The sequence below is a fragment of the Varroa jacobsoni genome, unplaced genomic scaffold (genome assembly GCF_002532875.2).
Source record: "Varroa jacobsoni isolate VJ856 unplaced genomic scaffold, vjacob_1.0 scaffold_1413, whole genome shotgun sequence".
Taxonomy (NCBI): Eukaryota; Metazoa; Arthropoda; class Arachnida; order Mesostigmata; family Varroidae; genus Varroa; species Varroa jacobsoni.
This window is the reverse complement of record NW_019214315.1, coordinates 22,027-41,855: the sequence shown is the minus strand read 5'-3', so window position 1 is coordinate 41,855 and position 19,829 is coordinate 22,027. Positions and strand designations below refer to the sequence as shown.

The window sequence follows — 19,829 nt, the reverse complement described above, 5'->3', positions numbered from 1 at the left end:
GGCATGCAATTTGTTTGAGGCTGGGTAGAAACTATATAGGAATTCTGAATGAGTGTTTTTATTATGTTTGGAGTAGAGACGCACAAGAGAAGTTGCCCGGAATATGTATCACCGTCCAAGAGTTGCTAACGTAGCGGGATAAGTAGTCTTCATTTCTGGCCTTCTGGATCCGGGGGCAGGGTCCATGTTTGGCAAGAAAGATTAATGCTAGAGGGGCATGGGATATTCAATTTCGATAATATCATGAACGGTGCATTGTCAGTGCAGCGATGATTTGATGATAAGCAGGAACAAAAAAAGGACGGGTAGGGGTCACTGGATGTTGGGAATTAATGATATGGATTTTCTACGTATTCTGAGTTATGGCTAAGCATAAATAGATTAAAAAGATTTAGGGTCAATACCATAGCGGTACTGAGAGTGAACTAACGCTGTCACTATTATAAAGAGAATACAGAAAACATCTTAACGCGCCGCCCTTATGGAATATGATATAAAAATTATAATTATGACGAGCTTACGCTTAAACCTTATACGTAACCCTGGCGATATTGCATACGTCTATCAATAAACATACCGTACAAAATAATAAGGGCCCCATAATCTGTATAAGTAAAGGTATCGCATGACTTAATAACCTCGTTCAAAACGTACACTATGCTCGATTAACAACTCAGTAACCAGCGAAAATCACTAACATAACAATAGAGAAACAAGTAAAAAATAATCTTCGTCCTGATATTTATTAACATCGAGTTAATTTGTAATGCATGCCTTCAAGTATAAGCTAGATGTCCTGTTTCGTATCCTCGTTGGACGATATAAAAGGCCAGTTGCTACCGAGGCTTGTTATCAAGAGCCACACTTAATCTCGCATTAACAATAATACGTAACAACATAGCAGACGCAATATGAGAGTAGCCATACATATGCACTACGGTTGTTTGCTTACGTAGTACGAATCTAAATTGCGCGCCACCTATAGTATGATTTAGTGGCGGGAACTGCCGCTTTAGCGGGTTGTTCTCCGCGCGCCAATGAGGCACTGTTCATACTAATCGCTAGCAGCCTTCACAGCAAAACGAACAAACGTTTCAGGTAGAGAAGATGACCCACTAGAAGTACACCGATAGTAATATGGGTTGTTTTGTGAATGCTTACACCGTGTGATGACTAACTACTATGGGCGTTTGATCTGACGATGTTGATTAGATCGGCTTTAGAAGGGTTTTGCCCGAAAGGGTTGACCCTGATAATGACTTGGTCGCAGCGGTAAATGTCAGCGCGAAACAATAGAGTGCTAATTGCATTTGTTTATGGGCCTCGGACCACGATGTCTCACGTAAAAGAGCATTTCCATTGGTAGTATTTTCGTGTTAAACAGCTCACGTGGCGATCGGAGTCATACTTTGCGCTGACAAATGATTTGTTATCGTTTATTTGAAAGAATTAATTGGAGTTGATAATTATCCCCTATTCCATATCGCCACTTCGTCTCTCCGCTTGTTGCTTAGTGGGCCTCAGGAACAAGATCGTTCCGTTGATTCCAAGCGGTCGGCCGAGCAGTAACTGACATTGTATTTGTTGCCCGGATTATTAATGAACGGCGGAACGAATAGAGAGAACGATAATCTAGCAGCGGTTAATCGATTGTAGCAACTTTGCCGGTGATTTTTCCTGTACACATGTGCTTTCAATAGATAAGTATAGATTAGCCACTGTGAATGCAAGCATCTCTATGGGCACAGTTTGTAATACAAAAATGTTTAAAAGAAAACGGTAGGTACCCACACAAATTAGACTGAACTAAAAGCTATGGTTGATAAAGTTAGCAACACCCTATCCAATGGACAGCACGTGCTTGATATGCTATTAACAAGGTGATATTAAGATCATTCCTAGGTACCCGTTGTTAAAGTTCTGCAAAAGGCAACCATTGACGGCTTGGGATACTGAAAGTCGGCACTACACAAAAAATGAATTGGCTCTCAGGTTCGTATCAATCATTAACCGACCTGTACCTAAAAGACTGTTAAAGAAGTCGTGTAATTGTCGCGCATAGGTGTTTAAATAGTTAGATTGCTTTATGACACAGTAAATCGCTAACACAACACATTTCTTATAGCAAGAATCCATTTCTCGTTTTAGAGTGCTAGTTAATAGTACTGTAAATTGTTACTCCTTAACACGCGATAACCAGAACGCCAGATCAGGTCCTATAACACGCAAAAAAGGAAAGCTTAAAAGGCCGATTGCTCATACTCAGGTCCAAGGAATCCTTCTCCTTGTATGGCCTTACTGAAAAAAGTGTGAAAATCATGAAATCGGTCACATACTCTGCATGTCCGCGATTTCTGTCTATCTTTCCTTATTTTAGTCATTTAAAAACAGCTGTTCTTTAACTTGTGCCATGTCCGGGCTATTATTATTTATCCGGGCTGAAGATTTTCCGACAATACGTCAGTTGACATTTATCAGCGCATACATCTGGTTATCTTGCACGTACACTCGAAAACTGAACCGTATAACAAAGGTGTCCATATAAATTCTATAAGAATATCTGCTCGGCAAAGACTTACTAAGAAAACTTCTCCTCATTCCCATGCTCTCAAATAGGTTAGGCAGCACTTTTATAAATTAGAAATAGCTGATAATACCATAGCAGCTATTGTAATCAGGATCAAATGTATCTAATTATGTCGGATATTTATCGCTTCACAAATATCGGCGTTCTGTGTCTTGGACCGTAAGCTCTACGAAAAGTCAGTAATCAACGTAGCCCTATAACAAAATGTGTTCTACGACGGATACCGTTTATATTGTAGCCCTCTTGTGACGCTCAATTTATTGGCCATCTTCATATGGTGCTGATCGTCAAACCCGCCAATCAACATTTAATGTCCGCTCTACCACTCTCTTGCTTCTATCTCATTTACGGGTTAATACGTGCCAAAGGCATCACGGATAAATACCTAAAGAAAAAATGTCATATGGCCTGGAGCAGTTTATTGGCCAACGAGGTTACAACGGAAAGCAGGCAGTAGAATCTGGTATCTTCTAGTTTGAAACTGCTTGCATTTTTTCGCGAGAAGCCAATAAAAGTAGACCTGCAGTTTTTGAAACTACCCAAGACAGAGTCACTTATCAATACATACATTTTGATATGATTTGTCTTCCAGATGCGTCGGTTCTGTTACATATCAGATAGATATATGCCATTTCATTGAGCTGTAAGATTTATATAAATACAGCGAAAAAAAAAAAAGATGTATATACAATTTCAGTTGAGGTTTCTGGAAATTAAAGCGCGTGCAACAGCACGTATAGACAACGTAATATCGAACGCAAAATGCAGCATGGATTTTAAGGCATCTACGTTTGCTTGCTTTTAAACGAGAAGGCTTTGACGACGTCTTAGTATTGACATTGGTTCAACTAGAAACTTACTAATAGTATCTAGCCTTACTATCGCATCTTTTAGATTCGGAATTTAAACTTTGCTGGTTAAAATAAAAAGGTATCAAAATATATTGTATATATAGACGATCGATCTATGATGCCAATAGATTAGCGACAGCAGGGCACCAGCAGGGTCACTTGATTCACTGTGATTAGGACACTATGTACATCAGTATGAGCTATACATTTGTTTGTCAAGACCTTAAATTTGCTTCTCTCGCTTTCCTACATAAGGAAACGTTTTTTGAGGTCCTCTAGGTGGTACGTTGTGTAATGGATTTTGAGTCGTCCGATCGGAGAATCGATTCTCAAGCATTATCACTCGATTGCGTCGCCCCGTCCTTTTCTAAACGAAACACAATTCAAAATGGACACATCCAACGCGAGCGACGTCTTTTTTTCTTATAGAAGAAAAAGACATTCTGAAAAGCAAAAAATAGTGAGATCTATCTTGTAATAGTAAATTATAAACATCCAACATTTGAGTGGAACTCGTAAATCAATGATGGCCGAAACTGGCCTCAATCTGAGGCCCCTACAAATACTAATTACTTGAGTAAAATGTTCTGTCAAGGCTATTGCGTCGTAACAGCGTTTGTGCATTTCATAGCAGCTGGCGACTATTGTTAGAGTAGCTGAGTCGCTGAATTCTATGGACAACTCTAAAGTTTCGTAATTTCAAAACTTAAACTATTTATATAAAAAGTTAGTCATGTTCTTTGGCTGTCTCTACATAAATTAGTCAGAACCGGTTAGTTACTTTAATTAACTTGCAGTCTGGAATAGTGGTTGTGGTTAAGCGGCACCTCACTAGAGTGCGCTATTTACAATGGTGGCCCACTGTAATATATGCAGCCTTTTGAGTAATACATGAAAGAAAAAAAGTTTTCTACCTTGTTCGATAATGATGTAATTTGGCAGTCTTAAACTGCGTGTCACATGTTACTTATTCTAGTGATTACTCATGTGTGCCTGAATAAACAAGAGGACACGACACATAGCTGGCTGCATCGTACTGTCTATGCCTTGCATTACGCCTGTCCGACCTGACGTCTGCCGTACTAGGACAGATATGGTGGAGTGATCTTATTCTGTTTGTAACGGCAAAGCACGCGTCCATTTCAGCCAGTGATTAAATTTCGGCAAACTTCGTTGTCAATAACCCTAGCACAATAAACATAGTACAGAAGTAAGTAATTATTCTAAGAAGTATGAGTATTCAATTGTGCATTATTTTTCTCAACTGTTGTTGAGAAGATACAAGATGCCATGCCGATCTTCCTGGCCGTGTTAAATAATTCAGTTATTATCGTTGTCGACTACTCGAACTCAGGGTCAGGCAAATAGCGGCTTGTCTCGTAAATCTCAGCAAACACTACTGATATAAGTTTTCCCTGCGTGCCTCGTGACTGACTCAAATTGATGTAGCTTGGCAAAGCATTGTCTCTTGTCAGCTCTTGCCCTTTCTTCAATGCCAGCAATCCAGCTACTCTTCAGTAGTGAGGCCCTAATCTGCACAATTCATCTAGTCATCTAGCAGTTTGGCCGCATCTTGCAGCCTTTTCCCCTTGGATCACCCTACGACCATTTCAATAGTTCTCCCTTGGGATTTACACGATTGCATTTGGCAGTATTTCTTGATACCGCCAATGTACTACGATTATTAGAAGGTCTGCATTAGAGCTATGTACTACATGGCTTTATTCACGTATTTCTTGCCCGGTGAAGTATTTACGACGACTAAACGTATACAAAATGCTTACATCTGTTATTGTGTTAAGTCCAACTTTGAAGAGCGGGTGTTTCACAGAGGAAACTTAGCTACAAGCTTTTTTTTTTTTTTTTAAATCAAACGGTATTTTTAATTCAGCACCAAGTTCTGTTACACTTAGACTAGCTAAAAGTAATGTATAGCAAGATTATTTGCTATTTATGTGTCGTGATTATTTTAAACAAAAAAAAATCTGACGTCTGACTTCATTTTGTCGTAAACAGACTTTTCTCCGAGAAACATCAGGTCAAAGTCAAAGGGCTCCAGGTATTCGTGGACGTCGAACAACTAATTAGCGCTTTTTTATTCTTCTTTCTGGCCAATTTGGCAAACCGTGTGAAATATTCGATTGAATTATTGCAATATTGGATTCGAAAGAAACCTTTGCATCGATAACTGCACACCTCCATGATTCGACAGTAGCTTTCGATAATTTCCTCTGAGGCAATTTCTTTTAAAGGAGGAACTGTATGAAATGTAAGAATGGTACCTAGCAAAATAACAGACCTCTTTCTTTAGGACGGCAGGCTTCTTTAGAAATATGCGCTTGCTGTTTTTTCAACTGCGCAGTCCTTTATCTTGGATTATCAATAAATCATGGCTAAGCCACATTTCATTCTCGGCATCACAGTTTGTCCTTTGCGCGTTGCTTGAGGAGAAACAGTGGCTTTTGTGGGTCAGATACAGACACGAAAAGCTTTTCTGGCGATATGTACCCCGCGCTCGTGGCTTCTCATCATTTCCAAAGTGGGACGAATCAATGAACAGCCATCTTCAGGACTAGTCGGAAGTTGAGAGCATCAGGCAGATTTACATAGTAAGGAACCTTCTCACATCAAGACATAGACAGACACTCATACTATGTGCATGTACCAGTGCATCACCATTATGGAAAGATGGCACCACTTTTCGTTACAGGCCAAACGGTCTTCGCCGCAGAACGCGTGTATGGATCGGTGAATGTTAATTTTTATGCTATCATCCGACTCACATGGACGGCCATGGCCTTCTCGCAGAGCCGAAAAACATGGACATACACATCAATATTTCGCATTTGTCCTCTTCCTCGTTTGGATGATTGTTCCTTCTGCACAGTAAATAGTTGGTGTGGCCGTGATGTACTTTGCCCTAAGGCAAATGAGTCTGTCGCCGTATGGCAGATGCTGATATGGAGCTATCACAATGAGCGGCCTATATTAGCTTTAGGCTGTCGATTGCTTATCAAGAGAACCACAGTTGTAAGGCACAAGAACAGATCGCATATGCAGCATCTCTACATAGTGTAAATGCCCCACACATGTTGTTGCCTTTTGGGTTTTTAGCCCGAAGGAGGTGCAAAATAACAAACGCTGAATTTTTTTAGAATAGGAGCAACAACAAAGAAGCGGTAGAAATGAGACAGATTATAACACCAGGAATATGCTATTATGCAGTAGATAATAGATGTGACACAGTCAATTGATTAAAGCTACGACTAATTGTCGATGAAAAAAAACTGATGCAAGAAAGCAAAAGTAGAAATGGATCACACATACGGTAGCCGTTAGTTTTAAATGCACCGACAAACAAATCGTTCGATAGGAACAGCAGACCTGGTCCCTTTGGTATGTATTTATGATTGCTAGGAACACATTACGGAAAAAGTAATTAGCTAAATGTAGATGTATGCCAGGCGGAGTCGTAAATTAGCAAAACGATATTCGTTATTTGCTAGGAGGCTAATTAAAATAGAATCCAGGTTATTTAGTTTTTCCTGCCTATTTTACCATGGGGTTAGTTAGAAAGAGCTCGCAGGGACTTGCCGTAAAGCCCCTATAAAGATCTTGTTGAAAAAGATTTATTTACCTAGGTTCTTTAGACACGGATGTGAAAAGGCGTTTAGCGAAATCCCAGAACTAAGCCACAGATCCGTCACACAAAGAAATCTATTTTTGCCGACTGACATAACTAGTTTAATTCAGTTAGAGTGATAAACATAAAAAGTATACTATAAAAAACGAAATTATTAGGGTTCAACGAAGAAATCCAACTACTAATTGTGAACCCAAGTACATATATTAATTTTTTCAACGTCTAAAAACCCTTAGGAAACGAGTCGTTCGAACGAGAGTATTTCATTCGGTAAGAAAGCCTCTTAAATTGAATTTTCAAATCTTCTATTGAGCCTCTCAGAAAGCAGTTGCGGTTTCATGAAACGTTTCTTTTTAAATAAACATCTATTGCTAATTAGCAAAAAATTATTTGCTTATGAACTTCGGACATGTCGAGCCATCAAGAGTTTCGGTTTTATAGTTCATCAAAATTAGGTCGTTCCCTGTTTACCACTAAAACCTAACTTATGCCCTCATTCTTGACCACTGCCTGTGTCTAGAAAAAAAACATTTGACAACCGGCCTTGTTGGTTGATAGTTTGGAGGTACGATGGATTGTGAAATGCTAAGCTCCAGTCGTGCGTAGCTTTGCACAAACTCAACGCAAGGATTTAAGTCTGTCTGGTAGTTCTGTTGGGGCTGTTTGTTTAGTGCTAGTTAGCTGTTCTAACGACAGCCCAAAGAACTTATCTAAATTAGATAACTTATCTAATAACGGGAGCGAATAAAGTATGGAACAGAAATAGGATATACTGGTAAGTGTTAAGTGATCCCTAAGATTTTCCAAAAGCAAATATCTCACTATGAATGTTACAGCTCGATAAGGTCGTCAATATTGGATGCTTTTAGAGCCTACTAATAGCAACATATGTTGCAAGTTTGAAGATAATAACGTTGAATATTGGTTGGATGTCTCAGTTTATGTCATAGCTGTTTAACATGTCCAACTTTAGCGATAAATTATGGCATGTATTCGTGCAGTGGTCAAGCCACTGTCAGATTTGGGCTTGTTTGTCAATGACACACGAAGCAGAATGTACTTTACGATGATACGAAGCTTGAGCATGTGTGCTTCCGTACGAAAACGATTCGCTCTGGTGTCATTCAGCTCCAACGACACGCCTATATTTCATGTTCCTTCTGTCCTAGTAAGTTATAAGGAGCGTTCCTCTTTGTGAACTTTGTACGTCACTTTAAGAGCTATTAGCGTCATGGCAATGATGATACGCGTTGCTGATACGCAAACGAAAATCATAGTTGACAAATGTTGAGACACAGTACCAATATTTTGCAGTCTCGATGCTTTTTTCGGCATAATCAATAGAAAATTTGCTTTGTTAATTTGTGGAAAACTTTTGATATAAGCCGTTTCATTGCAGCAAATTGAAATAAATTGTTTTTTTATTTCTACAAGGTATACACTTTATGAAGCTCCCGCATGAGATGGGCGTGGACCGTTGAACGTCCGCTCCAACTAGACAATCCAGTACATAATAATGCCTGTGCCCCGTTCTGATCGCTAGTTTCGTGGATCCGTCTTATGGAACATGTCAATCAGCTCCAATCGATATTTCAATATTTTTTTTACTATCCATATATTGATCGGTGTTCGGTGTGACAACTTCTGAGAAAATGCTATCTTAGATTTCGAAGCCAGGGTCGTAAGGCCACGGTGAACAACGTATCTGCCGAACGATATCTACTGCCTAGCAATGTCCTGTCAAAGATACGTGTCCAAGGGAGCTTTCGATAGAAATTACGGAGGTTTCGTATCCTCGTTGTTTTCGCGGTCGGCAAAAGTTTCTCGGAGAGTTCAACAAAAATTCTCCTTTCAGATTCAGGCAGCCCTCTCAGTTCTCGTTTTCCGATGTCTTCTGCCTTTCCTTCACTCCTTCCGCTTGGCTTTGATTCCCCCATAATTTTATCTAGCCCCACGAGGACGACACGGATCCCACACTCTGTAAACGTCCTAGCATTGGAACTAACGACGAACGATTTCGAGAAGAAAAGATTACATAGGCCTCGCTGATTCCGATGCTGGCGTTACTGATAGAGTATGAATTTTTGGCTTGAGCAAAGTGTCGGGGTGTTGTAACCCCATTGAACGCGCGCCTTCAAAGACGAGCTAATATTCCAGCTGTCTGAAGCCAGGGTCCGGCTACGCACAAAAACATTGAAATGAGCGAAAACAATAAACCCGCGCTTTGTTCTCGTTGCTATCAACGCGAGTAGCGGCCAGAGCGTTTGTTGTGTGGACGCCGAAGCGTTAGTGGTAGTCAAGACCGACCAGGCCGTTCGGGACTGTTATGGCCTGCCCGCTCAGTTAATGCTGCTTATTTTTACTATTAATGTCACTATGGTTATCGTCGTTTTGGCTACTGTCGACCATGTCGGTGACCACCAACGAAAATCACCGATTTGCCGCTGCTGACGTTAACGCGCAAAATGGAAGTTCGGAGCGCTAACCTGAAAAGTTTTTCCCAAGCGTTGCAATGATTAAAAGAGAATGAAAAGGAAAAGGCGCTGCCAGATGGTTGCTAGGAGATATCTGCATTTAAGCTCAACCCCTGGATTGTCGATCATCTCAGTAATTTCGAAAAGCGTACGCCGTATGAATAAAAATAAATATTGTTGATTGTTTTATTAGTATGTAAAGGCGCGTCTTTTTTTGCTATGGCAAGCTTATGATGATGTATAGATGTGTTAGTAATGCTAGTCTGTTTGTTATCTTTTTCGCAGTTCTCTGTGTGCAATAGACGATTCTTTTGGCGTATGCCAATCACTTATTTATGGCCAATATCAAGCTAGTGACTAGTTTATATATAACGTACATGACATATATGGTGCTTTGTGGGTCGATGTGGGTGGCACACTTTCCGTTACCAATTCAAATTGGGTGGAGATGTTCTTGCTTGCGAGTTCTACTCGAATAAGCCGCCTTTTTCTTAGCAATTTAGATGTCTCATAGCGTGTTGCTATTTATGACATTTACAAAGGATACTGTCCTCAACTACGACGACATCAATAGTTTACGACAACAACGGGAAACTGTATAGTGAGTTAAGCAGTCCTTTTTTCTTATTACCGATAGCACGAGGAAAACTTGTCAATGAACGAACAGCTTGAAAACTTCAGCGGGCGTTAACTGGCGTTACAAGGCCGAACATCTACTGGTTCTTTGAGCCTGTTCTTTTGTTTTTGTTCTAAGGAAAAATCGATAATAAACGCATTACTCGTTAAATACGTTATAATAGGGAATCGATGGACGAATGCATGAAAAACCTTGTTATCACTAGCAAACAGTGAATTCGGCAAGTAAAGGATAATTTTTTTTCCTAACCTTTTCGTCCTGATCGTTGCTTACCCTATACAAATTGGAATTGGCGCACTTTTTCTGTCGATAAACCAGCAAAATTAAGAATTCATGATAAAAGCGTTTTTTGCTAGAGAGAAGGTCGGTTCATAATGGAATGTCGACGTGAAGAGTGAGTTAGGCTTCATGAGGTAAATAGTACTAATGATTGTCATAGATGTGAAACATACCTTAATGTAGTCTTGGAACAATTGCTCGCTTCACAGCAACACCCTATCGCACAGATGTCATTGGTCAGATTCTATTTATTGATAAATAGTTTTATTTGCAAAATGGCTATGTGCCATAGAAATGTTTTCTTTAATTCAGATCCGAGTTGTCTAGGTTTAAATTTTGTGAAATGGCCTTTGCTAACCCTATGACTAATGCAATACTTTGTTGATTGTTTACCTAACTGGCCGATTTAGCAATCACTGTCAAAACGAGACGTTGAATCGCACAGTGCGTATTGTTATTATGTTAATATCGACAGTCCTCTTGGATTTACACAATTCCTTAGTTATTCCTATTTACATAATTCCGTTGTTAGTGCTATTTTTAGCACCTACTAGTTCCGATAGACTAGTCTATATATGACCTAATCCTCGGTCAGATGTACCTCACTTTTGACAACACCAAATAAATCTATTACTGTCTTCGTTTTGTTAGGCCAAGGTATACTGGCCTTTGTTAGTTCATAACGGAACACCGGTTCATATAGGAAAGATTTTGACGCGATTTATGAAGCACATTCTCATTACGATAGCTTTTCTATGTGATCGCATCGTGACGAAATCTTTATTATAGCCATATGGGATTTTATGAATTAAATAAACAGATATATTTATGGTTATAAAGAAACCGTGATCGACATTTTGAGAGATCTTAATGCGAGACGCAACGATCCCGAAGTCAGACATTGACGAAAAAATGTCCCAGGTTGTAAAATTCGTGCATTGCAAAAATCACATAAGAAAAACGCTTGCGTTTGTCCATATGACAATAACGAGTTGTATTTCCGCTAAAAACGTCCATTTCTATTTAGGTAGATTACCATTGTCGAAGGATTTGCAACAACGGCCTGGCTATTTGGATAACCAGGGCACCAATTTCAACTTAAAGTTAACACACTTTCAATTCGCTACGGTTTTTATTACAGTCGTGTTAAAAAGGAAAGTCGGTTTCATTCTAATTCCCAGAGATTGAGATTGAAAATGTAAGACAATATTGCTCTAATTACGCATTGTCATGGAGACCTCAGTTATTTTTGAAAGTCTATAGATAATGCTACCTTCATACACACAACGTTCGTTATAATTCCGACTACCTGCCTTCTCGTGTCCTATTTTTTAGACGAATCTTCGGGGCCTTATATACCATTGCATCGTACCCTTATTTTTCTTAGGAATGCGTTAATCGTAAAAAAGTGTTCTGTCTGCTTACTATATTATCTTCATAGCTTCTTGACAAAGTTTGTCAGATCAACAAAAAACAGATTCTCTTCTACTTAAGCTTATATGAGGTCAACAAGGGCTTTACGGTTATATGGACATCTGACACACAGTCTGTTTACGCAGCGATATACATCGATCAATTGCAAAGTGGGCAACCTATTTCTATAAATAGCCTTTCTCACATTTTACTCTTTGTTTGGTTATGGAAGGCAGCATTGTATCTAGGGCAAATAGCCGCAGATCGTGCGTAAACAGTCTTAGCAAGTATTCATATAGAGGTTAGTTTTACTGGATATAATCTTAATTAAGCCACTGTAAAGAGCTTATATTGAAATCCGCGTCCAACGTTTAGCTAAACACAAAGATGGCAAAGTTCTGTGTGAGGGTAGTGAAAAAAATTCGCATATGCCAGACGCGGCCTGTTTTTAATTATCGTTTTTTTCGACAAGAAGCGCTTATGTGAAAGATTGAATATGCGAATACGGATAAGTTAGTTTGAAACCCAAGCACCGCGTGAGGCATCTGGAGGTGTTCTATAACAGATAATTATATTAATATATATCTGCAATTAATGATCGAAACACTATGAGGCAAGTTTTTTGAAGTGGCTGACTTAAAAGATTTGTATTCATAGGCGCAGCTCGGAGGCGGACAAGGCTTTATGTACGGACGCTAATCAGAAAAGCTGCATCTACGAGAGACAAGCTTAATTAAAATTTCGAAAAACCTTTTGTCTCAAGAAATAGTTTTAACTGATTTTCCTTTAAAAAATTGAAGGCCCAGGTTTTTGCTGGTTTCTCTTCACGTCGATATTCTTGCAATTGGCTTCTCTAGCGGCAAGTGAATTATGTGTCAACAGAAAACTCACTTTTACCCTATTCATTGATCCTTAAATTTCTCGGCCACCACTAAAATGTAAGGTCTGCACGTGGCTTAAATACTCGTTTTAAAAGGTAACATCAATAGCTCTTCGAAAAAAATGCAAACCTGAAGGGATGGTATACTGCAGATTTCTAGAATATGTAAATAATTATAAACTAAATATTTTACTGACTGTAAAAGAGATACGGCTTCCGCTAGGTATAGCTGGTTCTTTCACAAGTCTTGTACGTAATTAATTTTTATATTAAGTTTGCACAAGAGTTTATGTTGTGGTCAATTCAATTATATTCTTCATATAAGTATTGAATTATAAGGAATCGAAACGGTTCCATAAATGTTTTCGGCTCATTAAGCTCATGTAAGCCTTTATTTGGAAACGTTCATCACTGTTAGAGAAATATCAATTCTGACGTATCTTCATATAAACGAATGGTTTTAAATAAAGGAAGCGAAACAGCTGTTTCTATATTTATACGAATGATATACACAGATAGTAGAATGGCCTTATTTCGAATTATGATAAGTAAAGAGGATTGGTTTTACTTTCATATTTCATACTTTTGTGTTTTGCGAGCCGAAAAATAGATAAAAGCGAGTTACCTAATCCGAAAATATCTTACGAGACAGGTCCCCAATCATTGAAACTAATGTTTTTTTTTAGAAAACATCTACAAATGTGAGAATAGCAGCTTGAAGGTTCGACATCGCTTTCTATGGCTGGGGCTCTTGTCGATTATTTGTTTGGCTGTTACTTTCGAGTGGTACACGTAAATATTAATTATAAACGTAGGGTATATAAATATTTTATCAATTTGACGTTTCTAGTTAAGTAGATTATTCTCCAATACATTACCTTGACTGTTTGTTGACGCCAGGTATGTTTTTTAATTAAACCACCTTTAATTTCAGATTAAATAATTTGAACCCATTCTGATTTGACGACTTCCGACTGGGCTAAGCATCGGGTCTATAACAACTCCCAAGAATAATAGATTCCTTCTTCATTGTTGACTGACTGTTGTCGACGGCTCCTGTCTTACTTACTTAAAGTAAATCGTATAAAATTTATCGTCGAATGAGGTTTTAAAGCTGACGAAAGCGCAGCATTAGAAAAATATACTTCCAAAATCGTTCATAATAGTATATATTCCCCTCTTCAATCATTATAGGTTCCGTGCGAGACGTAAATGTAAAATATTTGCCTGTTGATATTAGGGACCCGTTGTAGTCTAGGCTCGAGCCCGGACACAGACACGCTTTGTTTTACGCTGGAAGCCAGACGTCTGATGGAACGCCTAAAAGCGACACCGGATGTAAAAGCAAAACATTAGGGTCTCACGCGGTACTCGAATGAACGTTGTTCAATATTAAAAACTAGTATCACTTGAGGCATCAAGTGTGTACATGACGAGAATGCTACAGTGTTGAATTTTGCGGTGATCTTAATGTGTACTGAGCCCACTTATGCCCCACTGAGCACAAGCACCCGTAACGGACGAACACGTGTCTTCCAAAGGACAACACAGCTATACATAGAAACGCAGTGATCTAACGGATAAAGCCGTTGTCAGTCAGATGAACACACCATGGAACGTGAGTGTGCTTTTAAATTTCATGACTAATGCGGGGGGGGGGGGGGGGAATGAAAATTCCCCTTAATATCAATATATGATTAACAGACTTGGACATAAATCGTTTTCTTTAATCAGATCTAAATAGCGATATAGGGCAAACAACCACGGAACTTACGTTAGCTCTAGTACCTTTGGCCAAATTGTGTCAAATTGTTTTCCTACCGAGAATCGGTTAAGTATCAAGGAGCGATGATACAAAAGTGACCATATTAAAGATATTTTACAACGAAAGTTTTCTTTCCTTTTCTGAAAATTGCTAAGAATTTTTCAAATTTTTCTTTTTTAGCTAAATGTTTAATTTTTCGAGCTCCTAATTTTCAGGTTTGTAAGTTGTCACACTCTCTAATTTTGCGGAGCCCAAACTTAAGAGAATCACATATAATCCGTATTTAGAAACTTAGCTAAAAATACATTTCGTCGATAATTTAAAAGAACTTAGCTTCATTTACTTTTTCTCAAGGTCCCATAATCGAAGCAATATATGCAACCTGTTCATGCCAACCAAATGCTGTTATTTTTACACATCATGCTGTATGAAAATTGTTAGCGATGCGTTTTGCCCGTAAACGTTCGAAATGATAAGAAGATAACGCTAAAAAAAAACGGGTCGAGCTTAAAGCGGGAATTCTCTCGAGTGTCTAGGACAACATATGGCCGTGTCTCTCTAAAATTAAGCGTTTTCAGCAGTTTTCGTTTATCTAGCATTGAGTAAGTCATCCCTATTTATAGATGCGCGTAATTTCTATTTACATATTAAACCTAAGAACATGTTTTCAGCTAAAACCCAATACAAACAAAGTGGTTTTATTCAACTATTGTTACTATAAAATATTACCTTAAGATAATTGAAATAGTACGATTTCATATTATATACATTTGATATAGATTTTATATTTTTGCGTATATTTGCGCGATTTGAAATTGGTTTATTGTGCTTCTATCGGCAAGAAAGACTTATCTAAAAATGTGCAATATAGTAGAGAGCTTCGTAAGAATCTAATCATGACTTGACACAGTTTCTAGTCTCTAAAGTTTCGCGCTGGCAGGCCAAACTACATTTAAAAGTTACACAGAAAAAAGCATCGACGCGCGTCCGCCGATCCAGCGAGGTGACGGGTAAGGTGAAACAGAATCACTGGTCAACGCAAGCGAACACGGTGGTTCCGTTGTCCTGCGTTGTCATTCAGCTTCACGAATACTTAGCATCTATTGCTAGTTAACGGAATCGTCTGCGATAAAAATTTAATCAAGTCAAGTGGCAGCCCCTCAGGTGCCGTCAGTGTATCTCGCTGTATACTAAACGCTTTAAACAGCGTCCAGTATACAACGAAATTACTTGTTTATTACGGTAGAGAATAATTATTTTCCACGAATCAGAGTTTGATATAAAGTGTATATTTAGTTCCACATCTAATAAGCTATTCAGAAATATTTTAATATGATCTGAAATAACAATGGAAAATGTTTAAGCGCAGTAATTGTCCCTTTGGCGTACTGTAGAAGACTAATAAGCGTTATGATAAGCGTAAAATTTGTTTCTGGGGGACATACCTAACAGAGGAATTTCGCGATCTAAGTACAGATATATCAACCTGTTGTTACTTTTAGAATATTGGCCAAGTGTGCAAGATGGCAGCTCAACCTGTTTCTGACTCGTCGGCACCTTGGGGATTAGTCGCGGAATGAACGTACCCTTTTCTGGAAAACATTTATTGGAACGTTTTGAAGAACAGCGGTCGAGCCAAGTCCGAAAAAATCAACCGTTCTTGTGTGGAAGTTGGCGAAAAGAACGAAATAAGGCCCTCAAGGTCAATTAGATTAGGTCTTGACAGACCTCGCTAGCCGAGGAGACCACCGTTAACCAACGTCTAGGTTGCCGCTAAATGCAAGCCTATTTGGTACTTACGTAGCCATAACCCTAGACAGAACATTGGCCACAAGCTGAAGGTGCGGCTGTCCGAATTGTTAAATACTGTGCAAACCGAAAGGGTGTCCACGCTTCCAGTTTGCGCAAAGAGACAAAAACTTTACACAAAGGTTTCTATTTGTGTCCCTGATATCGTGTCGTATGTGGGCTTTTCTACAATGGCTGGTTTTATTGGAACAGCTTCAACTTCTACAAAGGAAAGAAAACAGAGGCTAGGTCACCAAGCGATCGGATCCAGCTAAAAGATTTCGGAAAAAACGGTTTCAAGAACGAACGAAGCCGTAGTCTACAACTCCTTTTTATTAATAAATTTAACAATAAAAAAAATGAAAGAACCAGAAAATGGGGTTCGGATAGATAAGACAAGGTGGAAATACAAATAAAGACAAAAAATTTGCTAGAAACTGTGTTGGAAGTAGTGAAAGTCACTGAACCTTTTTCATGGATAACATTTTTTACAGCCGGACATATAAATGCGGATACACACCGCATTTAGTTTAAATGAGCATCAGTCAAAGAAAGATTTCTTAGGAGAGCAACAGAATCTTATGCTTCAGCTTGTTTTGGCGAATTTCGCCGCCAAAATGGCCATGAATCATAGGTTAAAGCTTTGCATCAACAATACTGAATCTTCAAGCCACACACGTAAATGATTCTCTATTGTGTCAAGTAAAAAGAAACAGCCTGATAAATCTGAAAATTTTGCGATGTAGGGGCTTCTCGATTCTGCGTGAGGGTCGATTTTAAGAAGTCTTAGATCTAATAATATTAGAGAAAAAAAAAAAAAAAGAATAAGGTAACGTCGTTCCACGACCGTACGTCGTTACCTGCGCGTAACTGTTCTAGATAGATATATAAATTAGTAAATGGAAAACCAGAGCTTAAAAAATGAACATCCTACATGTAAACATCCTCCACTGCCTTATATATAGCACCATGTCCTGCAAGTATTCAAGGCCAAACATATGGACACCGTTTGCGCTCTACAAACGATTGCGGTAAGTGCGGTTCGCTTATTCGTTATTGCCTTGAAGTCTGGAGTCGATCGATTGGTAGAAACAGCCTTAAACGGCACGTTATACCTTTTCTCCGAATCGATTTTTAAAGTGCGTCAAAATCTCGCTTTGGTAATGAAATAGAACCTCCAGAAGTCCAACGGCGCAGGGACCTATTTTGTGCAGAGTATTTTCTAGAGGCGACCAAAACACACTCTACCACATTATCTAGTAGAGCCCTTCGCCTCAGTTAATGGCGTGTCGTTTGCAATTGACCCACAGAAACCTTTCAATGTGTGGCACTTACATGACACTTAAATATCGGAAGAAGATACTTATTTGTTTTCTGCCGATATATTTAATTAGTTTGCATTTAAAAAGTTGCAGGTAAACTATTTTTCAACATCGCTGAATATAAAATCACAGTAGCTGGTGGCAGATACAGAAGAATACCGTGCATAGGTCATTTTCAGGGGGTCAGACGATTTGATCTAGAGCTTTTGAGACGATTTTCGAGGGTTGATACCTGACGGCTAAAATAGGTCGGATAATGTAACTAGACCATCCTGATTTCAAGCAAGATGCTTAACATTGTTTCGTATATTGGCCCCCTCCTACGATCAACACAGTAGTTTGATTATAGGGTGGTTAGTTGAACATCTACGTAACGAAAGGTAAATACCTGTTTATTTCAATTACAATCAAGACCATGAATCCCATCGGTCAAAAATTCGACAAGGCCACTTTCATCTCAAACAGTAGCCAACAAGGTTAACAGCAGTTTGCAAGAAGGTCCTGCATCTATTTTGCTCGCAGCAGGACAATTAGTATTGCATAGTTAGTTACAAGATAGCAATTTGTAGCAACTATAATGAAACCAATATACCTCTGGCAGTTAAAATATAATAGAAACGATACTGATAGTGCGAGCTAGGAGTTTCCGTTGATGGGAAGTTAATCGAGCTCCGACCGATTGCCGAATGATAATGTATCAGGACGGTTGATGCATGATTCAGTCGCATTTTGCTATCGACTTACTGTCCTTTATGTTCTCCTTTACTTTGCCTTATCTGATATACATTATTAAACGTGATTAGGATCTAAACTAAAGATTACTGCTGTTGACCTCAGAAACGTTGCCCTTTATGTGCATTCAAGTTTGAGTTCAAGCAGAATCTATTAGTAACAGCCAAATACCCTATAAAGAAATTTCAGCCAATGAAGGTGTTTTCAGGCGGCTCGAAAAATCTACGTTGGACATTTTCAAGTTTTTGAGTAGAACCTAACAAGCAGGGATATATTAACGTGAATTTTCCGAAGAAGGAATGATGATTCGACGCATTTGGCGCATCGCTGCATAAAGGACAGACGGCCTTGAGCGGTTCAGAGTCAGGCTACTCACATGTCCTAGCGGATAGTTCTCGCGAGTGTTTTCTAAGCACCTACATAATGATTATCGTATTCGACTCATAATTGCCAGCGTCAATTTCAATAACAGGAGAGCAATCCATCGAATCTTGTACATTTCTGTTCAGTAAGAGATGTAAGTGTTATGCATGCATGCATGGGGATCTAATACTATAATATCTACTCTTTGTACAGAATTCTGCCTATACAGCAAATTGTCAAGGTGTGCGTCACAAGCAAGCTATGTGCGGTAAAAACTAAGTAACGGGCTGAAAGCGATAGTTTCCGATGATTTACCGCCATAAGTAACGGTGTCTACGCATATTACATTGCCTGTGTAAATAAAGAAGCTTTTGTCTATATTCAATAGCTGAAAAGATCTTTTTAGTTAACAGAAGGAACTGAAATTAGGTAACAGATGAATAGTTAGGATCGGTCCCCATTGACCCCCCACGCCTCAGCGTCTATTATTAATATTTAACGATACATTCGACTGAATGCAATACTTGACAGTTCTCAAATTGACAGCTTTTTTTTTTTTTTTTTTTTTTATCTTCGACCTGCAGACACAACTAATTTCATCTTAGTCCAGCAGTGTTGCATAATCTTCTTCCAATCATATGATATCCAACTTGGCCAGCTGCAGCGATTTGTGCAACTTCCAGTCGCATCCGTAAGCCTCTAATATCGATTAGATACCCCGAGTCTTGCCCCGGCTTGCCCCTATTCTTTATCGCTGAATACAGTAGCCATTGATATATGTAATGACGTAAATTGGATTTTTAGCCGCGACATAATCCACCCCATAATAAAATATATCACGGTTTTGCGGAAGGGCGAAAGACCGATGGTCTAAACAATTGAGAAGAACCTGAACCGGAGGTATTCAGATGAGTGTCCAACTGAAATATGTTAATCTCCTGGGTGAAGCTCATATCCTCTACTAGATCCAGAATTGTTCTACCTATATCAAAGCGGGCCATGATACTGCTGTAACAAGGTTCGTAGAATCCTTCATTGCTAAGACCCTAACTTGAGGATATAGATTAAGATAGCTAAGCGTCGATTATAGCGAAA

General features: G+C 38.9%; 1 long non-coding RNA gene across 1 annotated transcript; it reads right to left on the bottom strand.

Annotated features, from left to right (window-relative positions):
- Nucleotides 1–8,494: 8,494 nt before the first annotated feature.
- Nucleotides 8,495–10,092, bottom strand: LOC147752207 (uncharacterized). Its single transcript, XR_015314688.1, has 2 exons — nt 9,933–10,092; nt 8,495–9,567 (listed from the first exon to the last, which is right to left on the bottom strand). It is a non-coding gene; the product is annotated as an uncharacterized LOC147752207 (long non-coding RNA).
- Between the last annotated feature and the right edge of the window lie 9,737 nt (nt 10,093–19,829).